The sequence below is a fragment of the Myotis davidii genome, unplaced genomic scaffold (assembly GCF_000327345.1).
Source record: "Myotis davidii unplaced genomic scaffold, ASM32734v1 scaffold523, whole genome shotgun sequence".
NCBI lineage: Eukaryota > Metazoa > Chordata > Mammalia > Chiroptera > Vespertilionidae > Myotis > Myotis davidii.
The window spans coordinates 364,654-370,650 of NW_006295054.1; the positions used below are offsets into that span (position 1 = coordinate 364,654).

Consider the following 5,997-nt stretch of genomic DNA (forward strand, 5'->3'; position numbering starts at 1 on the left):
CCCCTTTGGTGGTCGAGCGACCCTTTCACAGGGGTCGCCTAAGACCATTGGAAAACACATATATAATTACATATTGTTTTTGTGATTAATCACTATGCTTTCATTATGTTCAATTTGTAACAATGGAAATACATCCTGCATATCAGATATTTACATTACGATTCATAACAGTAGCAAAATTACAGTTATGAAGTAGCAACGAAAATAATTTTATGGTTGGGGGTCACCACCACATGAGGAACTGTATTAAAGGGCCGCGGCATTAGGAAGGGTGAGAACCACTGCTCTAAGCAAAGAGCACCAAGACGGAGAAAGAGCCAGACTTGCTCTTTTCCAGGGCACCTCAGGGCCAATCGACTCCCTCGAGATGAAGCTGAGCGTCTCCTCCCCAGCCACTGACTGTCAGAAACTCACTGAGGTGGACGATGAATGAAACTCGGTACCTTTGTGAGACGCCTATGGCCACAGAAGTTGCTGCTGATGCTCTGGGTGAAGAACGGAAGGGTTACGTGGATCGGCTCAGTAGTGAGAAGGACCAACAAGCTTCCCCAGGAAGCAGGTGCCTTGACCCATGCCCGTGGCCGCCTGCCACTGAGTCGGGAGCATTTCTGTTGTAGACCAAGGAGGACTGTGGACAGAGAGTGCAAATCTGTTTGGAGCTGCATTGTGGATGCCAATCTCCGTGTTCTCAGCTTGGTCATTATAAAAAGGGAAGAAAGATATTCCTGATCTCACTGAAACTACTGTGTTTTGTCGCCAGGGCCCAAAAGAGCTAGCAGAATCCACAAACTTCTCTCTTTCTCTCTCTCTCTCTCTCTCTCTCTCTCTCTCTCTCTCTGATGATTTCTGCCAATATGCTGTAAGAACGCCCCAAACAAAGAAGGTAAGAAAGCTAGGACCAAAGCACTGAGACTCAACGTCTTATTTCTCCACATGTCCTGAAACACAAATGTTGGTGTATTGCTCTGAAGAAACAATGTTACTAAGAAAAATGTGGAAGAGGCCACAGAATATGCTAAACTTTGGGCTAAGAGAATGAAGGAGGCCAAAGAAAACGCCAGGAACAGATTGCCAAGAGATGTGGGCTGTCTTCTCTGAGAGCTCCCACCTCTCAGTCTGAGTCCAAAGTGAGATTTTCCAAGACAAACAAATAAATAAGAACAGACATTAAAAAACAAAACAAAACAAAAACCAGCTAGGCGTTGCTGCCTCTCAAAAAGATTTGGTCAAACAAGGACATCAGCGAGGAATAGGTGATAGGATTGAGTCAATAAAAGTCTTCTTTATACTATGTGGAATCTAAAGAGTGGAACTCACAGAAGCAGAGTAGAATGGTGATTGCCAGGGGCTGGGGGGTGGAGGAAATGGGGAGACATTGGTCAAAGGGTACGAATTTTCAATTATAAGATGAATAAATTCTGGGGATCTAATGTACAGCACAGTGACTATAGTTTAATGTATTACACACTTGAAATTTGCTAAATGAGTAGATATTAAGTGTTCTCACCACAAAAAAACAGGGGGGACTATGCAGGAGATAGATATGTTAATTAGCTCAACTTTGGTAATCATTTCACAATGGATCCATGTATCAAATATCACATGGTACATCTTAAATATATATGATTTTTATTTACCAATTTTACCTCAGTAAAGCTGGGGAGAAGGGTCTGCTTTATCACCTACAGCCCATTGTATTTATTTTATTTTAAATATATTTTTATTGATTTCAGAAAGGAAGGGAGAGGGAGAGAGAGACAGAAACATCAATGATGAGAGAGAATCATTGATTGGCTGCCTCCTGCACGCCCCATACTGGGGATTGAGCCCGCAACCCAGGTATGTGCCCTGACTGGGAATCGATCCCTGACCTCCTGGGTTCATAGGTCAATGCTCAACCACACCGGCCAGGCCCATTATATTTATTTTGACCTTATTTGACTTCATAGCTGTACTTCCACAGGCCATTGCTAAATTTGAGACCACTTTGGAGGAACCCCACGGCATCTGGCAGAAACCCTTTTGGGGTGGTAAAAAGAAACCCAGCTTCTGCAGTGTCATCCTTTAATAAGAGCCATGAAAGACTGTGTAGGGGGTGTCTATTCTCATCACAGAGCTGAAAAGACTTCAGCATTGTGATCTAAGGATAAGAGAAGATAATATAAATCCTGAACTGTATCATAGAGTTTGAAAATGGACCCCTTTTAAAAGTACTACACAGTACAGTCAAGTTTTAAGAAAAGAAGGAAGTGTAGGGCTTAATAAATGCACCTCCTTTATAGAAACTGGTCCCCCAAAATTTCCATTTCATCGCCATGACAACTAGTACTCCATCATTGCCATAGTAACCAGCTGAATCGCATTCATCTGAAGAGAAGCTCCCTGATTGGAGGACCAACGGAAGCCATTAGGAGCCAGACAACACTGCTGAAAAGGCTGTTCTGCAATCACGTTGACCTATTTCTAGCCTTCCAATGTGTTTCAGTTCTCCAATGTGATGCCCCAAAACCAAATGTGGATTTTTGGAATAAGACAGCTTTAGGAAGTGTGTAATAATTGTTCTTCCACATGTCATTGCTAAATTTGAGACCATTTGTTTTCTACTTTCCCAGCAGTATGGGAATATACGACAGCCACACCCTTCACCACGTCTTGCAGTTTAATTATGACATCCCTTGTGTTACAGCAACAAGGCACGCCAGCCACATCTAAAACCAGATGTTGATTGCTGGTGACAAGTTGTCTTATTTACTTTCTTTTTTTTTTCAGCAATCCAGAACCCACACATCCCACCACCTCCCATACTGGGTTTTCATACTCAGAATATCCTCCTGCACTAGTCAACGCAAGGCCAGACTCCAGACAACTAACGACAGCCCCTGCACTCCAGAGCCCACAGGGATTGTTCAAAGCAGCCAACCCTAAGCCTGCTATCCTGTCTTGTCCATTCTTCCCTGGGGAAGCCAAAATAGAGGCTCTTGCCCACATTTCCCCCCTCACTTCCTCTGTCTCCTGACCAACCCTGGTGCTTCCCCAAGTGGCCCTGTGTGGCATACGGTGCCTCCTCTTTATTTTCCTTTTGTTATTTTAGTACATAGTTATGATTGAAATCCTCCAACACAGCGGGCAGAGACAATACAGCACTGCACAGGTTTGAGTCCCAGCTCTGCTCCACGGAGATGCTCCGTTCCTCATTTTACTTGTCTGTGACATGGCGATTATGATTGTGTAACCTCAGAGGATTGTTATGAGAATTCAATGACTGAATATTTGAGGGGAGGGATTGTTTTTGTTTTTCCTATATTGTGCACTGTTTCTTTTCCTCTTGCCCCTAAATTCTCTTTTCTCCATTCTCCCACCACACTTCCCTTTGGCAACCATCAACTTGTTCTCTACATCTACATCTACTTGTTCTCTACTGTTTCCGTTTTGCTTTGTTTATTCGTTTGTTTTGTTTTTTAAGATTCTACATATAAGTGAAATCATATGGTGTTTATCTTTCTCTGTCTGACTTGTTTCATTTAGCACAATACCCTCTAGATCCACCCATTTGTTGTCACAAATGGCAATATTTTGTTATTTTTTATTGCTGAATAATATTCATTATATATATTATTGTCCATTCCTCTATTGATGGACATCTAGACTGCTTCCTCATCTTGGCTATTACTAGCAATACTGCAGTAAACATGGGGGTGCATATATCTTTTTGAATTAGTGGTTTTGCTTTCTTCAGATTAAATACCCAGAAATGGAATTGCTGGGTCTTATTGCAGCTCTATTTTAATTTTTTGAGGAAACTCCACACTGTTTTCCACAGTGCCTGCACCAGTCTAAATTCCCACCAACAATGCATGAGGGTTCCCTTTCTCCACATCCTTGCCAGCACTTGCTGTCTGTTGATTTATGGATAATAAACATTCTGACAGGAATGTTGATATCTCATTGTGGTTGTAACTTGTATTTCCTTGATGATTAGCAATGTTGAACATCTTTTCTTGTGTCTGTTGGTCATCTGTACGTCCTCTTTAGAGAAATATCTATTCAAGTCCTTTCCCCATTTTTAAATTGGATTGATTTTTTATTTTTTTGGTGTTAAAATGTATGAGTTCCTCATATATTTTGAATGTTAATTCCTTATTGGGTGTATTATTTGTGAATATCTTCTCTCATTCAGTAGGTTGTCTTTTTGTCTTGTTGATGGTTTCCTTCACTGTGAAAACTTTTTTAGTTTCATGTAGTTCCTTTTGTTTATTTTTCTTTTGTTGTCCTTGCCCAAGGAGACATATTCAAAAAGATATAGCTAAGAACAATGTCAGAGTTTAATACCTACATTTCTTCTAGGAGTTTTATGGTTTTGAGTCTTTCAGTTAAGTCTTTAATCCATTTTGAGATTATTTTTGTATGTAATGTAAGAAAGTAGTCTAATTTTATTTTTTGCATGTTTCTGTCCAGTTTTCCCAATGCCACTTATAAAAGACCCTGTCTTTACCTCATTGTATATCTTAGCCTCCTTGTCTTAGACTAATTGATCATATAAGTGAGGATTTATTTCTGGGCTCTCTGTTCTATGCCATTGATCTATATATGTGTTTTTATGGCAGTACCATACTGTTTTCCTTATTGTAGCTTTGTAGTATAGTTTGATATCAGGGAGTATGATCCCATCCCCCCCACACATACACCCACACACACTTTGTTCTTTCTCAATATTTCTTTGGCTATTCACGATCTTTTGTGGTTCCATATAAATTTTAGAATTAGTTGTTTCATTTTCATATGTTTCAAAATAGTTTTTGATTTCCCCTTTGATCTATTGATTGTTTAGTAAAATGTTGTTTAGTCTTCACGTGTTTGTGCTTTTTACAGTTTTATTATTGTAATTGAGTTCCAGTTTCATGCCATTGTGGTCAGAAAAGATGCTTGATATAATTTCAATCTTCTTGAATTTATTGAAGCTGGTTTTGTGGCCTAATATGTGATCTATCCTGGAGAAGATGCTGGGGTCCAACCCCAGCAGGTCCAGTGGTCCCCAAAGGTGTGGATGGAGTCGGCGAAGAAGGAATGACACGGAGACAGCGTTCAGTTGATCAGCAGCCTAGCCAGGATCTCTAGCCAGGATCTCCAGCCAAGTTCTGGTCTGGATCTCCAGCGAAGTTCTGGTTAGGATCTCCAGCCAGGTTCTGTGTCCATGTTCTCTTGCTAGGTTCTCCAGCCAGGTTCTCCAGGTTCTCCAGCCAGGTTCTGTAGCCATGTTCCCTCACTAGGTTCTCCAGCCAGGTTCTGTCCAGGTTCAGTCACAAGGTTCTAGTCAGGTTCTCTTGCCATGTTCTATCCAGGTTCTATAGCCAGGTTCTGTCTCTAGGATCTTCAGCCAGGTTCTCTCGCTAGGTTCTGTCTCTAGGTTCTGTCTCCAGTTTCTGTCCAGGATCTTTTGCCATGTTCTCTCCAGCGAAGTTCTTCTGTCTCTGGTTCTGTGTTTAGGTTCTGTATCCTGTTGTCTTGTTACATCTGTAGGGAAAAATCCCTACCTGGGGAAACAACCCCTCCCAGAGAGGTGACTCTGGTTAAAACACATAGTGCCAAGAAGGTGAGCAAACATTTTAAGAACAGTATGCCATATATGCCAGGTCCCTTGAAACAGCAAGGATGGACTGGCTCCCGGCAATATTCCATTTGCACATGGAAAAAAAAAAGTGTATTTAGCAGTTTGGGGATGAAATGTTCTTAAAATGGTTATTAAATCAATCTGGTATAATGTGACATTTAAGACCATTATTTCCTTGTTAATTTTCTGAATGGATAATTTAGCCATTGATTTAAGTGGGGTATTAAAATCCCCTACTATTATTGTAATTACTGTGGATTTCTCTCTTATGTCCATTAATAATTGCTTTATATATGTAGGTGCTCCTATGTTGAGTGTGTAGATATTTATGATTGTTATATTCTCTTCTTGAATTGACCCCTTTATAATTATGTAAAGCCCTTTTTGTC

General features: G+C 40.8%; 1 pseudogene; it reads left to right on the top strand.

Moving 5' to 3' along the window:
- The first annotated feature begins 367 nt into the window (after positions 1–367).
- Positions 368–1,154, top strand: LOC102773741 (annotated as a pseudogene).
- The last annotated feature ends 4,843 nt before the right edge of the window (positions 1,155–5,997 follow it).